The sequence below is a fragment of the Patiria miniata genome, unplaced genomic scaffold (assembly GCF_015706575.1).
Source record: "Patiria miniata isolate m_02_andy unplaced genomic scaffold, ASM1570657v1 HiC_scaffold_25, whole genome shotgun sequence".
Classification (NCBI taxonomy): Eukaryota; Metazoa; Echinodermata; class Asteroidea; order Valvatida; family Asterinidae; genus Patiria; species Patiria miniata.
In genome coordinates this window covers 2,154,384-2,175,934 of record NW_024037064.1, presented here as the reverse complement: position 1 = coordinate 2,175,934, position 21,551 = coordinate 2,154,384, and the positions used below count along the sequence as shown (strand labels likewise).

Here is a 21,551-nt window from a genome sequence, read left to right as displayed (position 1 = left end):
TATATTGGCGAATATCTGACTCGCTGGGATGAAGCAGGAGCCATTGAGGAGTCCATTGGCAGATGCAGTGGCATTGTTGAATTAAATGGGAGACAACATTGGTTCATTAGCATATCAAGTGTTGCACTGGTGCTGGAGGAACATCCAATTGTTACCAGCAGAAGGTGTGATCTACTAGTCACAAAAGATACCTGACGTCTTGGTGCGCAGAAAAACTGCTTAAGCCCCAAATGCACAGGAAAGGAAGGAGAAACTCCCTTAAAATGCTCCCAAACCAGATGATGTTACATATATTCTGGCTCACCATGTTGATCAGTATGCGCTAAAGTTCAACGTGACATGAAGACATGACTGGAAACACCGCTAAGAAAGAGGAAATCAGTACATTGGTGGAGAGCATGATGAGGAGCCGCCAGTTAGTAGCGCTGCACTCTATAACATTACTCAGATCAATACAACAATCAACAACCACACAGTAGCCACAGCTGTTTGACAATGCCTGCCACTTGCAGACAATACTTTATCAGGTCAATACAACAATCAACAGCCACACAGTAGCCACAGCTGTTTGACAATGCCAGCCACTTGCAGACAATACTTTATCAGGTCAATACAACAATCAACAGCCACACAGTAGCCACAGCTGTTTGACAATGCCAGCCACTTGCAGACAATACTTTATCAGGTCAATACAACAATCAACAGCCACACAGTAGCCACAGCTGTTTGACAATGCCAGCCACTTGCAGACAATACTTTATAAGGTCAATACAACAATCAACAGCCACACAGTAGCCACGGCTGTTTGACAATGCCTGCCACTTGCAGACAATACTTTATCAGGTCAATACAACAATCAACAGCCACACAGTAGCCACAGCTGTTTGACAATGCCTGCCACTTGCAGACAATACTTTATCAGGTCAATACAACAATCAACAGCCACACAGTAGCCACAGCTGTTTGACAATGCCAGCCACTTGCAGACAATACTTTATCAGGTCAATACAACAATCAACAGCCACACAGTAGCCACAGCTGTTTGACAATGCCAGCCACTTGCAGACAATACTTTATAAGGTCAATACAACAATCAACAGCCACACAGTAGCCACAGCTGTTTGACAATGCCAGCCACTTGCAGACAATACTTTATAAGGTCAATACAACAATCAACAGCCACACAGTAGCCACGGCTGTTTGACAATGCCTGCCACTTGCAGACAATACTTTATCAGGTCAATACAACAATCAACAGCCACACAGTAGCCACGGCTGTTTGACAATGCCTGCCACTTGCAGACAATACTTTATCAGGTCAATACAACAATCAACAGCCACACAGTAGCCACGGCTGTTTGACAATGCCAGCCACTTGCAGACAATACTTTACAAGGTCAATACAACAATCAACAGCCACACAGTAGCCACAGCTGTTTGACAATGCCTGCCACTTGCAGACAATACTTTATCAGGTCAATACAACAATCAACAGCCACACAGTAGCCACAGCTGTTTGACAATGCCAGCCACTTGCAGACAATACTTTATCAGGTCAATACAACAATCAACAGCCACACAGTAGCCACAGCTGTTTGACAATGCCAGCCACTTGCAGACAATACTTTATCAGGTCAATACAACAATCAACAGCCACACAGTAGCCACGGCTGTTTGACAATGCCAGCCACTTGCAGACAATACTTTACAAGGTCAATACAACAATCAACAGCCACACAGTAGCCACAGCTGTTTGACAATGCCAGCCACTTGCAGACAATACTTTATCAGGTCAATACAACAATCAACAGCCACACAGTAGCCACAGCTGTTTGACAATGCCAGCCACTTGCAGACAATACTTTATCAGGTCAATACAACAATCAACAGCCACACAGTAGCCACAGCTGTTTGACAATGCCAGCCACTTGCAGACAATACTTTACAAGGTCAATACAACAATCAACAGCCACACAGTAGCCACAGCTGTTTGACAATGCCTGCCACTTGCAGACAATACTTTATAAGGTCAATACAACAATCAACAGCCACACAGTAGCCACGGCTGTTTGACAATGCCAGCCACTTGCATACAATACTCTATATGGTCAATACAGCAATCAACAGCCACACAGTAGCCACAGCTGTTTGACAATGCCTGCCACTTGCAGACAATACTTTATAAGGTCAATACAACAATCAACAGCCACACAGTAGCCACGGCTGTTTGACAATGCCAGCCACTTGCATACAATACTCTATATGGTCAATACAGCAATCAACAGCCACACAGTAGCCACAGCTGTTTGACAATGCCTGCCACTTGCAGACAATACTTTATAAGGTCAATACAACAATCAACAGCCACACAGTAGCCACGGCTGTTTGACAATGCCAGCCACTTGCATACAATACTCTATATGGTCAATACAGCAATCAACAGCCACACAGTAGCCACAGCTGTTTGACAATGCCTGCCACTTGCAGACAATACTTTATAAGGTCAATACAACAATCAACAGCCACACAGTAGCCACGGCTGTTTGACAATGCCAGCCACTTGCATACAATACTCTATATGGTCAATACAGCAATCAACAGCCACACAGTAGCCACGGCTGTTTGACAATGCCAGCCACTTGCATACAATACTCTATATGGTCAATACAACAATCAACAGCCACACAGTAGCCACAGTTGTTTGACAATACCAGACACTTGCAGACAATACTTTATCAGGTCAATACAACAATCAACAGCCACACAGTAGCCACAGCTGTTTGATAATACCAGCCACTTACCAATTGCTGACAATACCAATAGGCCCCCACCCAAAAAGTTCTGCTTCCAATTACATGGCATTTGAAAACAGGGTAATAGGTAGGGTGGTGGTTTTTTTTGGAGGGGGGGGATTTTTTGACAGGGATCATGTTTCAGTCAATACCAAACACCAACTGTGGACAGCACTTTGTCAAGTCAGTCCTTCTGCGATCACACCCCCACACCATCGCACACCTAAAAGCTTCCGGCGTAGTTGAACAATTGCATGTCTGAATTTCCCTGGACCACAGATCACACACCTAGAAAATCACACACCTAGAAAAAATACACACCTCGAAAAGTCCAGATGTGCCTTTTTCCACACGCCTGTGATTTTCAAATCAGAAGGACTGTCAAGTCAAAAACAGTCAACAGCAATTTAGCACCCACAGCTGTTTTGACAGGGATCATGTTTCAAATAGTCAATACCAGCAACTTACTGACTATGACAGTACTTTAACAAGTCAATAACAGTCAGCAAATATTCATTATCAACAACTGTTCTACAGGTCACAGTTGGTCAAGTCATTCTCATGGCCAGTTACTTAAGCAGTCAAAACAGGTCAATAATTTAGTTCTATGCATAGAATTCCATCGGGTCAAAAAACGGTCACTTGACTGATTTTGACCCGAGTAACAGCATGGCTGAGTATGCATGTTTGCATCGGAGGGTTCTAATGGGCCAATTACATAAGTTTATGGATGTTGCATATAAAGGTAAAAGATGAGCTAGTATTTTTTCTCTTTTTTTCACTGATAGGAAAAAGGTGCTTAGGACTAAATTCAGTTTCTAATAGGCACTTCCAGTTACATTATTAAGCCATTTTACATTGTTGTCAAACGAGAATATCAGTTTTCAAAATGGCTTCAAATTTATGATGTGATTAGGGTAATGTATAAACAGGGAGAGACATTTTGTGACAAATGTCCAGTCTGTATGTACGTTTAAATCCTCCTTATAAAATATCAAATAATTCTTCACGATGACTCTGAGTTTTCTAGGTTTTGACTGATAGCACATCTTCAAAATGACTCTGAGCTTTCTAGGTTTTGACTGGGTTATCATTATTAATAAATATCTGAAAGGTAGAGCAAGAGGGGGGGGGGGAAGAAATGTTCGAATTAACCCCACAAAGCAGTGCCCCACTACCAGCACTCTTTATTTGTGGGAGAACATGGAAGAGTGCCAGATCACCCATTTTGATTACTTGTTTCTGCTTATTCTTTAGGTACACGTAACTAAAAACTAACCTCAAGAATCAGTAATGGGTAGCCCAGCAAGCAGGTCATCCGTTCATCTGTCGGTCCTCCTCCCTGCTTCCGGTTCCTCGGGTTTCTGTTTGATGAGGCTGTCGGAGCCCTGACAATGTCTTGAGGCAGGCTCATCCTTATCTCAGTAGAGCAATTCCCTCATCAGTCAGTGGTCCTCACTTTGCTGAAGGAAACATTTGAATTATTGAGCTGTATTAGTGCCAGGGCTAGAAAGGGAAAGAAAACATTGAATTAACCCCAGAAAGCAAAGCCCTGCTACCAGAACTCATTTGTGGATAAACATAATAACAGAGTCAGATCGCCCTACAGGCCTATACACAGCCTAAAAGCAGAACAGGAAGGGGACAGACCTCATTTATCCCAGGACAAACCAATAACACCAGTAAATAAAGATGTGCTTCAAACCATGTTACAAGGCTATGATGGCATTAAGTACAAATGTTTAATTCATGGTTTTACAATTGGTTTTTAGGTTTTACAGGCAAATCAAAAATTTAGGACATCAACAAATTTAAAATCTGCTCTTCAATCCAAAAGGGGTTTCTGAAAAACTAGGGTTAGAACTTAGACAAGGTAGGCTCGCAGGGCCGTTCCAAGACTTGCCACTTGATAATTTTTGCGTTAGCTCGATTGGTTTAGTTCCTAAAAGACAGCCTGGTTCATTTTGAATAATTCATCATTTGTCTCATCCTAAACATGGTTCCGTAAACGATGGAATACCAGATTGCAACGCAACAGTCAAGTATGCGTCAACCGATGATGCAATACAAATTTTGAAGAAAGTGGGACCAGGATGTGTGCCATCTAAACTAGATATAAAGTGTTAACCATTTATTCTGGAATAGTCCATATTCTGGATAATTTTCTAATCATTTCAACATCTCATCAACAGGGTGTGCATGATTTGGTCGGATTTCAAACACTGAGTAATAAGCTGGGTATTCCCCTTGCACCAGAGAAAACTGAAGGGCCTACAACCTGGCTAACATTTGCAAGGATCGAACGAGATACAATACGGTAGCAATGGCCGCGCGGTTACCGCCGCACAAATTACAAAAAGCCATCGTTAAAATTATCAGAATCTATTATGTACACCATTTCATACTGACATTTCAAAGACATACACAATAAGTTTTTACTGAAATTTTCGAAATGAAAAGCATTTGAGAACGAGTTTAATGCAAACTTTGAATACATATTTTGATAGGAAACCAAGCACTGTATATTTTGCACAGGAAGGGGGTGTTAAAATAAAGATAATTAAACTCACCACAAGAATTCCAAAGAGCATTCATGGTAGTGGTCACAAGGCCGCGGGTTGACGGCTCTGGTCAAGTCCGTAGCTCGGCACCTCGGGTCAAGGCATGGTCGATGACTCGGGCCAGTCCGTGGGACGACACCCCGGCACAAGGCCGTGGGCCGACGACTCGAGCAAGTCCGTGGGACGACACCCCGGCGAAAGGCCGTGAGCCGATGGACGACTCGGGCCCGTTCCGAGGGCCGGCACCTCGGGGGTTTGCCGTGGGCCGCCGACTCGGGCCAATTCCGTGGGCCGCCACTTACTCGGGGCATGGCCGTTGGCTAAAGACTCAGGCCAATTCCGTGGGTCCGCACCATTGGGTCAAGGCCTTGGTGTTGTCAACTTGGGTCAAATGTTCAAGTGTTCAAGTGTTCAATCCAATCGAGATCCAGGCCTTAGAGTCTGTTGCAAACACTGCTAATATCAACCTCTCAAGAAGCGTAGTCACGGTGGAGTCCATTCATGAGGTGGGATGACGTCCCACACGGTAAATAAAGTTGTTCACTGTTGAAGAGTGAGAAAGATCCATTAATGGGGGGCGATGTGGATTCAGAATATGTTTGAGTTAAAAGAAGAACTGAACGAAAAAATGTATCTGGAACACAATTTAAGTCAGTTAACGGTTGCAATACATATGAACAGGATGCATCAAGAAAATGGTCATTCGAAAAACGATGGGATAATATGTAAAGGTTAGGATCTTCAAAAATGTCCAAGTGGCCCATCTTTAGGGGTAGTTCATTTGCTTTTGAGTGATATCTTATTGAAATCTCTTCGGTCACAGATGGCAGAGCATCATTGATTTCAAAATGATGGACAACATTTGCTGCATGAGTGGTGGACTCTCAGCTGTCCAAAGAAAGTGCCGTTGATGTGCAATGTGCATTGAAAAGAGGTACATTGGAGATGTTGTTGCTTTAACGTGGGTTGTTGCTTTAACGTGGGTTCACACTGCATAATAAACATTCTACACAATGTATTTCTGAATGCAGAGAAGTCTAAATCTACATCAACTCTGCTTGTCAGAGATTTCTCGAAGGCATTCGATCGCATAGACCACTCCATTGCTGTTTCAAAGTTATTGAAATTAGGAGTGCCAGAAAGTCTGATCCCATGGATAACAAACTTCCTTGTATCGCGGCAACAACGTGTAAGGTATAGATCGCATATGTCCAACTGGTCTGTGCTACATGCTGGAGTACCGCAGGGAACATGTTTGGACCCTATTATTTTTCTCGCAATGATAAACGATGCATGTGCACTAGACGGTATCGATGCCTATAAATACGTTGATGACATGACGCTAATTGAAACCTGGAGCACAGACCAGCAATCTCGAATGGAAGATGCGGTTACACATATTGTAAAGTGGTCGAGTGACAATAACATGAAAGTGAATCCTGCTAAATGTTGTGTAATGCAAATTAATTTCTCACGGAATCTTGCAGTAATTAATGAAATTAGCATTAATGGCCATACGTTGCAGTGTGTTAATGTTCTTAAATTACTCGGCATTCTAATTCAAAATGACCTGAAATGGGAATCACACGTAGTTGATCTTGTTAAGAGAGCAAATAGAAAATTACATATGCTACGTGTCCTCAAACGTCATCGTCTGCCCGACAATGACTTGTTGACAGTGAACTGTTCTTATATTCGCCCCATCTTGGAATATGGGGCTCCAGTCTGGAGTAGTGGTCTCACCAACAAGCAGTGCTTAGCTCTTGAGTCAATCCAAAAACGAGCTTTTCTTGGCAGACGTTTTATAAGTTATGAGAACTCAAAAAATGTGCTAGGTATGAAAAACTTAGAAGAAAGGCGAGTATCATTGTGTACTTCGTTCATGCAAAAGACAATAACCCATTCAAATCAGCTTCAGAATTTTCTTTCTTCCATCTGCGGAAAACGCAAGACAGTTAAGACATACTTAAAAAAATTCCAGAGCCTCGCTGTAGAACAACAAGAATGAGAAACAGCCCAATACCATCTTTGATAAGACTTTATAATGCGAAGTAATATCTATCTCTATTGAGTAGCAACAGCTTAGTAATTGACCAGTCTCAGACTCTTGTATCTCACTGTATAACTTTTATATTTTTAATGCATATGTCATGTTCCAATACAACTCTTTTACTTTTTCACTTTATATTTACGGGTAATTACAAAACTGATTCTTTAAATTGAATTTTATCAAAAAAATTAAAATTTTAGCTAAAGGGCTGATTATGTATTTTTTTTCCCTTAAATGTAATATTTATTAAGTGCTTTTTACTGTTATGTGTCATAGTTCCGTGTTTCTTATTTGTATGTAAGCATTGTCTTTTAACAATATTTGTGAATCATGTAAAACATTGTGCAATTCGGCCGCGAGGCTGCGATATGATGTTTTTTGAAATAAACCATTAAATAGTAATAATAATAATAATAATAATGTAAGAGCTTTTGAAAATTACCTATTGTTAATATTCGTACAACCTTGCACCACTGAACCTGGGCAAAGAGGGAATTTCTGTCAATTGCGATGAAATTGCTATCGTTAAAGGGTGTTGAAATATTGCGCTACAGTGGAATGCCACTATAACGAACATCGCAAGATCTACAGAAAATGTTCATAATAGCAATCGTTTGGTATAGGGGTTTTGAGCCATCAGTAATGAAAATGGCATATTTCTATTTAAATAGAGCCCTCTTGTGTCTTACTTGAAGTGTGCCTTCTACATCTCGTTTCGAATCGGTGTTTGACAATGCCTGCCACTTGCAGACAATACTTTATCAGGTCAATACACATATGGAGAACTTTGCCACCCATATGTGCAGAAAATCAAAGCCCTGCATGCTCTGCGGTCACACACAACGGTGCATTGACCCGGCGACCTGCACAGCCCCATTGCGTTGACCGGACTATACATAAACAGCAGGTCGATCCTCGCAACAAAAGCGATGTCTGATTTGACAAGAAAAGTGCCCCTTGTTCTTCTCAACCAATCAAAACGGTTGTTACATGAATGGAAAGCTTATTGTGTTATCTTCTAGAAACCGTGCGAGGTAATTGTATGCAACCGAATTCACACGTGTGCTGTTCGAAGAAGTAAACCCGCACCCTCAGAAATCGGGGAAATGTGCCGTCACGGTGACCTCCATAGGAAACGCGAAATTTTCACTGAGTTACCAGTTTTTCAATGAAAAAGTGCACATAATTATTCACCTTTAACCATGAAGAAATTATATTCATTTGAAAGAGGACAACCTATATTTTATGATGCGATGCGAGGAAGTAAGTTTAACCAACATACTTTCCGCGTATTAACGAAAGTTTGCTGAGAGTGCCTAGATATGAGCCAGTCTTCCCACGTAAACAGAGCTGCACTAGAGGCGAGTGAGCAAATGCTCCCTAGTTCTCCATATGCAATCAACAGCCACACAGTAGCCACAGGTGTTTGACAATGCCAGCCACTTGCAGACAATACTTTATCAGGTCAATACAATAATCAACAACCACACAGTAGCCATAGCTGTTTGACAATGCCAGCCACTTACAGACAATACTTTATCAGGTCAATACAACAATCAACAGCCACACAGTAGCCACAGATGTTTGACAATGCCAGCCACTTACAGACAATACTTTATCAGGTCAATACAACAATCAACAGCCACACAGTAGCCACAGCTGTTTGGCAATGCCAGCCACTTACAGACAATACTTTATCAGGTCAATACAACAATCAACAGTAACACAGTAGCCACAGCTGTTTGACAATGCCTGCCACTTGCAGACAATACTTTATCAGGTCAATACAACAATCAACAGCAACACTGTAGCGACAGCTGTTTGACAATGCCAGCCACTTGCAGACAATACTTTATCAGGTCAATACAACAATCAACAGCCACACAGTAGCCACTTGCAGACAATACTTTATCAAGTCAATACAACAATCAACAGCAACACAGTAGCCACAGCTGTTTGACAATGCCTGTCACTTGCAGACAATACTTTATCAGGTCAATACAACAATCAACAGCCACACAGTAGCCACTTGCAGACAATACTTTATCAAGTCAATACAACAATCAACAGCAACACAGTAGCCACAGCTGTTTGACAATGCCTGTCACTTGCAGACAATACTTTATCAGGTCAATACAACAATCAACAGCCACACAGTAGCTACAGCTGTTTGGCAATGCCAGCCACTTGCAGACAATACTTTATCAGGTCAATACAACAATCAACAGCCACACAGTAGCCACTTGCAGACAATACTTTATCAAGTCAATACAACAATCGACAACCACACAGTAGCCACAGCTGTTTGACAATGCCTGCCACTTGCAGACAATACTTTATCAGGTCAATACAACAATCAACAGCCAAACAGTAGCCACAGCTGTTTGGCAATGCCTGCCACTTGCATACAATACTTTATAAGGTCAATACAACAATCAACAGCCACGAAGTAGCCACAGCTGTTTGGCAATGCCAGCCACTTGCAGACAATACTTTATCAGGTCAATACAACAATTAACAGCCACACAGTAGCCACAGCTGTTTGGCAATGCCAGCCACTTGCAGACAATACTTTATCAGGTCAATACAACAATCAACAGCCACACAGTAGCCACAGCTGTTTGACAATACCAGCCACTTACCAACTTTGATCCAAACAAAACTGTCATTGTCGCAAGAGGGCGCAATTTTGTTTCTTTATAATTAATATTCATTAAAAAGTGACGTGTCCCAGAAACCAAAACTTTTTCTTAAGTCGAACCTGGTTTGTGACAGTCATCAAATCCTTGGATACAAAAAGAGGGGCCAATCATCACCAAGCAACTACAGACCAGTTTCCCTCATGTGGGTAGCCTGCAAATTACTGGAACATATCTTTAATCACTTGTGTGAAACCCAACTCATAAACACCATGGAAGAAATCCATCGACACCGAGATCAAAATAACAAAGCTCAGATAGATGTGCAGGTGCTTGACTTCAGCAAAGCATTCGACACTGTAGCCCATGAGAGATTACTTCATAAAATAGAACACTACGGGATTAGAGGTAACACCTTGACATGGATCAGAACATGGTTAACCAACAGAACCCAACAAGTAGTTGTACATGGAGAAACATCAGACCCTACATCAGGAGTCCCCCAGGGCACCGTACTAGGCCCTTTGATGTTTCTACTCTACATCAATGACACTGGTGACAACATTAGCAAAGACACCAAAATCAAGTTATTTGCTGATGACTGCCTACTATTCCGACGCATTGCTAACTTCAATGACCAACAACAACTCCAAAAAGATCTGGATAGCCTTCCGAGCTGGTCTCATCAATGACAGATGTCATTTACGCCACAGAAATGTCACACCCTACATATGACAAGAAGCAAAAATCATCATGATAATATCTACAGATTGATGTATGCCAACCTTTCTGTTGTACCCAACCATCCATACCTTGGAGTTGAAATTCAAAAAGATTTGTCATGGTCTCTTCACATCAATCAAATAGCAAGCAGAGCTAATACAACACTTGGTTTTGTGAGCCCATGCATCCAACACTGCAGAACAGTCAGCAGGGTCACTATGCTTTACCGCTCCATCCATGAAGAAATTGCCCTTAACATCCCTTATTACATCACCCCAGAAGAACGACAACAAAGAAATAGACATAATCAGCCCTACGCTTCCTTGCAATGCCGCACACAAGCATACCACAAAAGTTTGTTCCCAAAGACGATTGAAGACTGAAACGAGCTCCCGAATGATCTTATTTATCAAACATCATCGTCCCAATTTAAGATATCCCTAGGAAAACATCTTTCATTACAACCTTAATTTCACGCTTGCACGGCACCAACGAGAAGTCAAACTGCATGATGATGCCTAGCGGCGATATCCAGTCAACTTTCTGAGATTCTATCATCACATTCTTAACTTTGTTAAAAAGTGTAATGTCACAATTCAACCATCCTTTTTTACCAGACTACCTCTCAAACTGAATTGACATTGCATGACTGGACATGGCGTCACGTTATCGTCACCTGGGGGTACAAAGACTCAGGGTCAATAGAACAGAGGATCAAGCAGAGGATATGAACCAAAAACTTTTCAATTCATTCAAGGATAACTAAGGCTACACCATGGAACAAAAGAGGAATCAAACCAAGGTCAAAGCCTATGCAGAACATAAACTTGCTACTTACTTTATCATCAATGGTGTCAATCTTATTCAGCACTACTCCGTCAATCAGTGGAGGTTGATCCATGTCTCAATGGTGTGCTCGATTGATTGCCTGGTCCACTGCTTCGTTACCACCCAAATAACTCCCCAACCAAGAGAACTAACTCAGACTGGTTGATTTCGATCAGCTGTTTGAGCAAAAATAACAAAACAGGAATAACAGTTCATAAGGAAATGAAACATTTTCTATCTTTGTGCAGTTCTCTCTTGAAGGCAATAAATTGAATTCTGTTTTTTTACATCGTGTTTCTACAGTGGAAGCTACGGCAACAGTTGAAAATAAGTTACAACGAGTTGCAATACGACAGCTGTTTCTTGCAGCGTGTTCTTGAAAGCGTGTTTGGCAATTAAAACGTGTATTTTGTGATTTTTTTTAATTTCATTTCAACCAGCAAACTAGTGCTCAAAATCTAAACAAGGATGCTTAATAACTAACCTGATGAAGTTTTGGCTCTATGAATGCTCTATATTTTGAGAAAACTGAACAAACATTACCAAAATATTCTGAATCTCAAATGCCAAAGTTGTCGAGTCATATTTTGAATTGCGCCCTCTCATGACACATTCCCCAAATCAGCATTTGGGACATGATTCTCATTCAGCCGGTTTCACCCATTTGTGGATTCTCCAATTGAAAACCAAGAACAAACTGAACTGTTATACACTGCCCAGTTAAGGTAGGAATATATGTCTATGTAGAACAAAGGTTCACGAAATTAATTCCCTTCCAGTACAATCAATGATTATGTTAAAAAATGTATCTTTAATAGTGTGATAAATTTCAGTAAACATTCTATGTGCGCAAAAAAGTTATTTCTGATTTGATGACATCATCATTCAAAAGCGGTTAGTGAATACTGTTCACTAAAGTTCGGAGAGGATACATTTTCATTTTGAAGTGAAAATAACGTATGAAAATATAGGAAATATAATCTTTTGTATTAATAACACCTAACTTCCGGTTTGATGACGTCACAGCATTAGAGTTATCCAAACGTGAACATTGTAATGGATATCATTACTTGGACTACGAAGATATGACAGGGATCAAATGATAGAATTAAATTAAAAATATGATCCTTTTCAAATTCAAAAATTTTAGAAAACTCTATTTGATGTGCCACTAGGGGGCGCCCTTTCGGATGATGACGTCATCACACTTTTTTTGTGTCTGGTATTCCTCACTTTCATAATATGTGTGTAGTAAAATGCTTCCACTTTTGACTTGCATTCGGTTTTTATTGCACTTCCGGTAACACCGGAAGTGAAGGTCAAGCGGTTTTGTGTCTGGAACAAGAAATGTTTCTCACGGCATAGTCTACAACCTCACGAAAAAACGAACACGATACTCTATGTAGTTCAAAAGATACAGCGCAAACTATTTTGTCAGAATTTGCCCTGAAATTGCTTGTAACTTGATACTTGATGACGTCATGATGACGTAACAAAATTTAGAACATCTTCGTAACATGGTACAAGTTCACACTAGGTTTCTGGATCATACTGTGATGAAAATGCCCCCAAATCCCACTTTTTACTTCAGTTTTATTACTCTAAGTCTTACCTATATCCTCCTAGAGATCTGGCTTTTTTGTCTAGAAAATTCCGGTTGTCTTTTCAGGTATTATTTCTAGGTAGTTTTGAGTATTTTCCTGCCGAAATTCTGTGTGTACACTCACGTGTTTGTTTACACATGTCAGCTGTGCTATAAATAGCGTGATGGTAAAATCCAACATGGCTGCCATTTGAGCAGCGCTTAAAACGTTTCTGATTGGCTGAAAGTTCTAAAATTATTTCTAGCAAACTGAGACTTCTAAAAAGTAATTTATATTATTAGAACGTTTTACTAAATAATTATGTAGCTTCTTTAGATGTGAAGTTGTCTAATTTGAATCAACTTTGAAAGTTGGGCAAGTTTTGATGACTTTTCTGTCAGATTTCGTCTGGTAAGTCACAAGCTCGACTCCATGGGCGCGTGCGCATTCCTTCACTAACCCCTGGCCGTGATGTACACATAAATGATGCTGACTGGCTTTTCAGAGCGTACTGCGCACGCATTTCGAAGATTGATACATTTAATACAAATCTTTGCTAAATAACGCAATGTCCAAACCTTATGTTTGAAAGGATGGATTCTTTAAAATCACAATTTTTAACATTTTAAAGATGGCGTCGGCACGTCAAACGGATAAACTTCTGCCTAATTACCGTATTATGTGCCATATTTTGATAAATTTAAATTACACAATTCCAGGGGTTAAGATCGCGCAAGGCATGATGGGAAGCAACATGGCGCAGCAAGATCTCGTACCCATGGGAACAAGGTTGGGTAAGTCAGTGACTGTCTCATGATTATCCATATCTGTGACATCACTAAATTTTCTTCAATGAACTTAGAGGGAATATACATCATTTGCTTTTGCTGTAATTTTCAGAAATGAATGGAATTGGGGGGTTTGGAAAAATATAGCAAATATAGTTACACTGACCTTTTGAGGTTTTGGGTTCAAAAATGCTATAAAAACCAAGAAAAACAATCATTTTCCTGTAGTCTGGTTCCTGACTCCATATAAGAAGAAACAGAGCAGTTTACATACATTGGGGAATTATAAGGTCAGAGAACCAGTCTAGCTGGCTTGTACCCGTTTATAGGTGTGTAATTGATTGCAAACAAGTGCGATGGTCAATTGGGGCCAGTATTTGGAAAAAAGCCAGTTTTTTCCAACGCTGGTCAGCCGACCAGCGTTGGAAATTGATACAAGAATACCACTTTTCTTGAAAATGGCAGTATACCAGGTGCCATGATTTTACAGGATGCTTTACACTGTCATTCACTAACAGTCCAGCAAGGTATTTCAAAATGATTTGGTAGTTTTATTTTTTGATGTTTGCAAATGTTGTATTTTCCCTTTAAGGTTTGTTTACATTCATTTACTACTTGTAAAAGTGAGCATTTGGGGGATTCTGTATAATTTATTCACACGTTTACAACAGATTTACTGTAAGGAATGTCTTGAAGATTAATTTAAGCCTTTTTGTGTAATATTTTGCTGTATAATTGTGGAGAAATTGAGGGGAAACTATCGCTATGTGAATTCAGTATACTGTGATTTTTACAAAATGGGTGTGGCCTATTTACTATCGCGTACTTTTGATTTTCGCACTGGGCCAATAGGGTATAAATAGGGCAGGTTTTGTTCATTCTGGGTACGGTTCTTTGATGGGTGTTGGTCTACTGCTAGCTGCGAACTCTACTGCTGATCTCTAACTGTATTTACACATAGTGCTTTGGCCAGTTTGGGGAGCTGAGATACTTAGAGAATATGTCATCTTTACAACTTGAGTTGGGGGGAGCCAACTTGATGAAATTGGGGAGCTGAGCTGAGCTGGGCAGCAAAGTTTTGGGGAGCAAAGTTTTCGGGAGAAAAACTTTGGGGAGCCAGAGTCGGAGAGCGGATATCTAGACAGTTAGTAACTGTGATTTACATCAGTTGTAGCTGATATCTTTAATTATTAAGACTCTGACAGGAGTCAGGGGATCTTGAGATATATTTGGAGTCAGGCTGCTGAGTCGGATTTCATCGAGGAATATCAAGAGAGGCCTGGGGCCTATTAGATTTTATTGCCCGACCACTCAATTAGAACACATTTAAGGGGGGGGGGGGGGGGAATCACAGAAATTTAAAAAAATGTATCACTTGACACATGTTTGGAAATTGATAGAATGCGAAAAGGTTGTCACCCATTTGTGCATTCCCAAATTGCAAACCAAGTGCAATTAGAGTGCATGGGGAGGGGGGATTTACAGAAATTTCCAAAAATGTGTCACATGACACATCTTTGGAAATGATCTTTTCTTTTCTTCAAATTGACAGCATGTCAGAAAGTTGTCAACCATTCGTGGATAACAAACTAAATACAAAAATTAGAACATATCGGGGGATTTACAGAAATTTCCATTGACACAATGGGGAAGGGGGCCAGATTCACAGAATTTTCATTAATAACTCCTATGAACATCTATGGAAATTAACAGCATGCAAGGTTTGGACCCATTCGTGGATTCCCAAATTGCAAACCAAGTACAAATTAGAAGCATGGGAGAGGAGCCAATTCACAGAAAGTTTCAAAAATGTGTCACTTGACACGCAAGAAGGTATGCGAGAAGGTTGTCATTCATTTGTGGCTTCCCAAATTGTAACAACGCATTGGGGGATTTACAAAAATTTCCAAAACTGTGTCACATGACAAATCTTTGGAAATGATCTTCTTTTGTTTTCTTCCAATTGAGAGCGTGGCAGAAAGTTGTCAACCATTCGAGGATTCCCCAATTGCAAACTAAGTACAAATTGGAACGCATTCGGGAGGTGGCAGTTTCACAGAAATTTCCAAAAATGGAACTTGACACATCTTTGGAAAGGACCTTATTTTGTTTTTTGCAAATTGACAGCATGCCAGAAGGTGAATTAAGTACAAATTAGAACACATAGAGGAGTAGGAGGATTCACAGAAATTTCCAAAAATGTGTCACTTGACACACGTTTGGAAGCTGATAGCATGTGAGAAGGTTTTCACTCATTTGTAAATCCCCCGAATGCAAACCAAGTACAAATTAGAGCACATGGGGGGATTTACAGAAATTTCCAAATATGTGTCGCTTGACACATTTTTTTGGGGGGGGGATTAGAACACATGGGGGGGGGGGCAGATAAACAGAAATGTCCACAAATGTGCCTCTTGACACATGTTTGGAAATTGACTTCATGCAAGGTTGTCACTCATTCGTGGATCCCCCAATTGCAACCAATTACAAATTAGAATGCATGGGGGAAGGGCGGATTCACAGAAATTTCCAAAAATGTGTCACTTGACAAACGTTTGGAAATTGGCAGCATGTGAGAAGGTTGTCACCCATTTGTGCATTCCCCAATAGGTCTTGTAAAATGACGTCATTTCCTACAGACCAGCCGCGTGCATCAACATACTGAGCATCCAATTGCATAACGGGCATCGGCCACGTCGACATTCGAAAAACATTTCAAGCAATAAGCGCACATGTTTGGAACATTTTCAACACTGCGCAATGCATGATATATTGCGTAAAATACGCAGTTACAGCTCTCCTACAGATTTGGACGTCATTGAGCAAGCCCTAATGCAAACCAAGTACAAATAGCAATGCATGGGGGGGGACCAATTCACAGACATTTCCAAAAATGTGTCACTGGACACATGTTTGGAAAGAGTAATAATAATAATAATAATGAACATTTATAAGGCGCCGATATCCGCCAAGCAAGACGCTCATGGCGCACAATACATACAAAACAATTACAGTATAAATTAAGTTAAATTTGAATAACAGAAATTAGTGACAGGAGTAATAAACATCAACTCATTAAACACAAAAACGTGAGGTAAACATATGAGTGTTCACAGAAGATTTAAATACAGACAATGATGATGACTGGCGAATTTCAAGGGGTAGATTGTTCCAGAGTTCGGGAGCGGCGCTTGAGAAAGACCGGTCTCCCCAAGAGTGATTGGTGCGGGGAACAGTAAGCTGTAGCGCTCCGGCCGAACGAAGACTACGTGACGGCTGATATTTCGAGATAATGTCCGTTATATAGTCCGGTGAAGTTCCTTGTAGTGACTTGAAAGCGATGTGGGGGTCAAAAGTGACACCTAGGTTGCGACACTTGGTGGAAGGATGGATGTGGCAATCTCCAATCCTAATGCTGGTGATATTGAACTTGGCGAGTTGTTATTTTGAGCCACACAGGATACATTCAGACTTGTTGTCATTCAATTTGAGACTGTTTGTCATCATCCATGTCTTGATCTCATCAATGCAAGCCTCAAGATTCTCCAGGGCAGACACAGCATTGGGTTGAGATGGATTGAAGGATTGATACAGCTGTATGTCATCAGCATAGCAGTGATATTGAAGGTTGTGTTTCTGGATGATCTGGTGGAGTGGTAAAATGTAGATGGTGAATAACATCGGACCACCAACAGATCCTTGAGGAACACCACAGTCAAGGGAGGTAGGGCAGATAATACTCCATTGAAGTTAACAGACTGTTGCCGGTCTGCAAGGTATGAGTCAAACCACTGCAAGGCTGCATCGTGCACTCCCAAAGAGTGCAAGCGACTGATCAGGATGGCGTGATCTATGGTGTCAAATGCTGATGACAGATCGAGAAGCACAAGCGCCATTACTTTGCCAACATCCATCTGTCGTAGGATGTGGTCGCGGACAGATGAACAAGTAATGTTTCTACACTATGGCCCCGAAACCATTCCCACCGGAACTTATTTTTCACTTCTTTATCAAGCACTCGCACTGATTTATCTCCGTGCGACACTATCGACTTGTTGGGCGCAGCCATGTTGGATGCATCCCTACACGCAGCGTACACAAACACTCGACGCACATGAAACAACGTGCATAATCCACACGATTGCACTGTACTGTATGCTGTTGTGCACGCTGAGCAATATTTGTCTGTACACCTGACCAGCGCAACACGTGCATCTTGGGTACCGACATAGGAACTAGACCTAAATAATCACAACCTCGGACCCGAGCGAAAAATCACATGATCGCGCTAACTGCAACGCATGGTCTTCAACCTCGTTCTCGCATTGGTTATTCAATATGTGCATGCGTATCGATCAACGAAGTCATGTCCGTAAGTAAATTCGGATATTTCGGCAAGCAAAACTCATTATGAATAATTAATTAGCACATTCTACCCCCCTACTTTCTCAACGGATTCACACAATTCACGTTGGTGGACTTTTGAACCCCCAAAAAAAACAGATTTCCGGGAAAAAACGGAAAATCACATCCCTGAGTACTCGGCAGTACTCGGTACTCAGAAAAAAGTACTCGACTACAACACTGGCAACACTGCATCGGGCTGACAGCACTTTGTCAAGTCAGTCCTTCTGATTTGAGGTGTGCGATCACACCCCCACACCATCGCACACCTAAAAGCTTCCCGCGAAGTGTGAACAATTGCATGCCTGAATTTCCCTGGACCAAAGATCACACACCTAGAAAATCACACACCTAGAAAAAATACACACCTAGAAAAGTCCAGGTGTGCCTTTTTCCACACGCCGGTAATTTTCAAATCAGAAGGACTGTCAAGTCAAAAACAGTCAACAGCAATTTAGCACCCACAGCTGTTTTGACAGGGATCATGTTTCAAACAGTCAATACCAGCAACTTACTGACTATGACAGTACTTTAACGAGACAATAACAGTCAGCAAATATTCATTATCAACAACTGTTCTACGGGTCACAGTTGGTCAAGTCATTCTCATGGCCAGTTACTTAAGCAGTCAAAACGGGTCAATAATGTAGTTCAATGCATACAATGCCATCGGGTCAAAAAACGGTCACTTGACTGATTTTGACCCGAGTAACAGCATGGCTGAGTGTGCATGTTTGCATCGGAGGGTTCTAATGGGCCAAGTACATAAGTTTATGGATGTTGCATATAAAGGTAAAAGATGAGCTAGTATTTTTTCTCTTTTTTTCACTGCTAGGAAAAGGGTGCTTAGGACAAATTCAGTTTCTAATAGGCACTTCCAGTTACATTATTAAGCCATTTTACATTGTTGTCAAACGAGAATATCAGTTTTCAAAATGGCTTCAAATTTATGATGTGATTAGGGTAATGTATAAACAGGGAGAGACATTTTGTGACAAATGTCCAGTCTGTATGTACGTTTAAATCCTCATTATAAAATATCAAATCATTCTTCACAATGACTCTGAGTTTTCTAGGTTTTGACTGATAGCATTCCTCCAGGGTACATCTTCACAATGACTCTGAGTTTTCTAGGTTTTGACTGGGTTATCATTATTAAGAAATATCTGAAAGGTAGAGCAAGAGGTGGGGGGGGGGGGGAAGAAATGTTCGAATTAACCCCACAAATCAGTGCCCCACTACCAGCACTCTTTATTTGTGGGAGAACATAGAAGAGCGCCAGATCACCTATTTTGATTACTTGTTTCTGCTTATTCTTTAAGTACATGTAACTAAAAACTAACCTCAAGAATCAGTAATGGGTAGCCCAGCAAGCAGGTCATCCGTTCATCTGTCGGTCCTCCTCCCTGCTTCCGGTTCCTCGGGTTTCTGTTTGATGAGGCTGTCGGAGCCCTGACGATGTCTTGAGGCAGGCTCAACCTCATCTCAGTAGAGCAATTCCCTCATCAGTCAGTGGTCCTCACTTTGCTGAAAGGATTCAAATAACAAAAGGAAACATTTGAATTATTGAGCTGTATTCGTGCCAGGGCTCAAAAGGGGAAAGAAAGCATTGAATTAACTCTACAAAGCAAAGCCCTGCTACCAGAACTCATTTGTGCATGAACATAATAGCAGAGTCCAGTGGCGTACGCAGGATTTTTTCAAGGGGGGTGTTTCAAAATTGGATGTCATCATTTATGACGCTCATGAAGATGGTGAATTGTGTTGGCGCCAGAAATAAAAGATAGTATCAGTGGGCTAAACTTAACGCTAAAATAAAAGTCGGGAGTTTGTGTTGGCGCCAAACATAGTAAATCAAAGAAAAAAAAACATGTTCTGTGTCTTTAGAGTAGGCCTATATGATGAACATATGAGTAAAGGGGTCAATGTGGGCAGTCCCCTCCCTCAACAGCATTTAAACAAAACAAAAAGAAGAAATTCAAGAAAAAAAGTGACATGGGCTGCGGAAGTGCTAGGATCTGTTCTAGTAATTGGCTAAAATTACTCAGCTTCGTCCCCTGGATCTCATGATTCTCATCCGTTGGGAATCTAATTCTTTGTGTAAACCGCCCCCACCCCTAAGGCCAAACTCCAGATACAGGACACAAATGTGCTCTGGTCACAGGGGCGGATTCAGACTGCCATTTGCCGGGGGGGGGGCCTAGAATTGTAATGAAGGGTCCAGGACCTGTGAGCGCGAAGCCCCTACGGCATGGGGTACGGGGCCCGCTTAAGGGCCCCGAAAAATTTGGATTTAAGATGCTCTGTGGTGCAATCTGAGGCGATTCCTGGCCACTTCCACCGTTTTAAACATCGAAAATTCCATTTAAATATGTAATTTTTTTTGTTCTTCATCAAGTTTGTTATGTACTGAAAGTTGAGAACCATGTTCCATCTCCGTATTTTTTCACAATTTTCTATTTTGGAAAGGGATTTAGGCCACTTGTAGTCCGAGCCTCAGCCATTCGCTGATGAAGGTACAAATAAGGTGGGGGCACCGCTAGGGTGAAATTAGCATAGAGGGTATTTGGCCGGAGGACCAATGCGAGCGCGGAGCGCGAAGCACTTACGGCGTGGGGTCCGGGGCCCGCTTAAGGGCCCCGAAAATTTTGGATCATAGATGCTCTGTGGTGCAATCTGAGGCGTTTCCTGGCCACTTTTCCCCTGATTTTTTTAGCAGAAGTCTCGGGCCAATTCCGTGGGCCGCCACTTACTCGGAGCATGGCCGTTGGCTAAAGACTCAGGCCAATTCCGTCGGTCCGCACCACTGGGTCAAGGCCTTGGGGACATCAACTCGGGTCAAGTGTTCAAGTTGCACAAGGCCGCGGGTTGACTGCTCTGGTCAAGTCTGTAGCTTGGCACCTCGGGTCAAGGCATGGTCGATGACTCGGTCCAGTCCGTAGGACGACACCCCGGCGCAAGGCCGTGGGCCGCCACTTACTCGGATCATGGCCGTTGGCTAAAGACTCAGGCCAATTCCGTGGGTCCGCACCATTGGGTCAAGGCCTTGGGGTCATCAACTCGGGTCAAGTGTTCAAGTGTTCAAGTTGCACAAGGCCGCGGGTCGACGGCTCTGGTCAAGTCCGTAGCTTGGCACCTCGGGTCAAGGCATGGTCGATGACTCGGGCCAGTCCGTGTGACGAC

At 41.7% G+C, this 21,551-nt stretch overlaps 1 long non-coding RNA gene across 1 annotated transcript; it reads right to left on the bottom strand.

Moving 5' to 3' along the window:
• Window positions 1-5,857: 5,857 nt before the first annotated feature.
• LOC119733217 lies at window positions 5,858-19,771 on the bottom strand. The gene is made up of 3 exons (XR_005271711.1): window positions 19,712-19,771; window positions 11,604-11,769; window positions 5,858-5,896 (listed from the first exon to the last, which is right to left on the bottom strand). It is a non-coding gene; the product is annotated as an uncharacterized LOC119733217 (long non-coding RNA).
• Window positions 19,772-21,551: the final 1,780 nt, after the last annotated feature.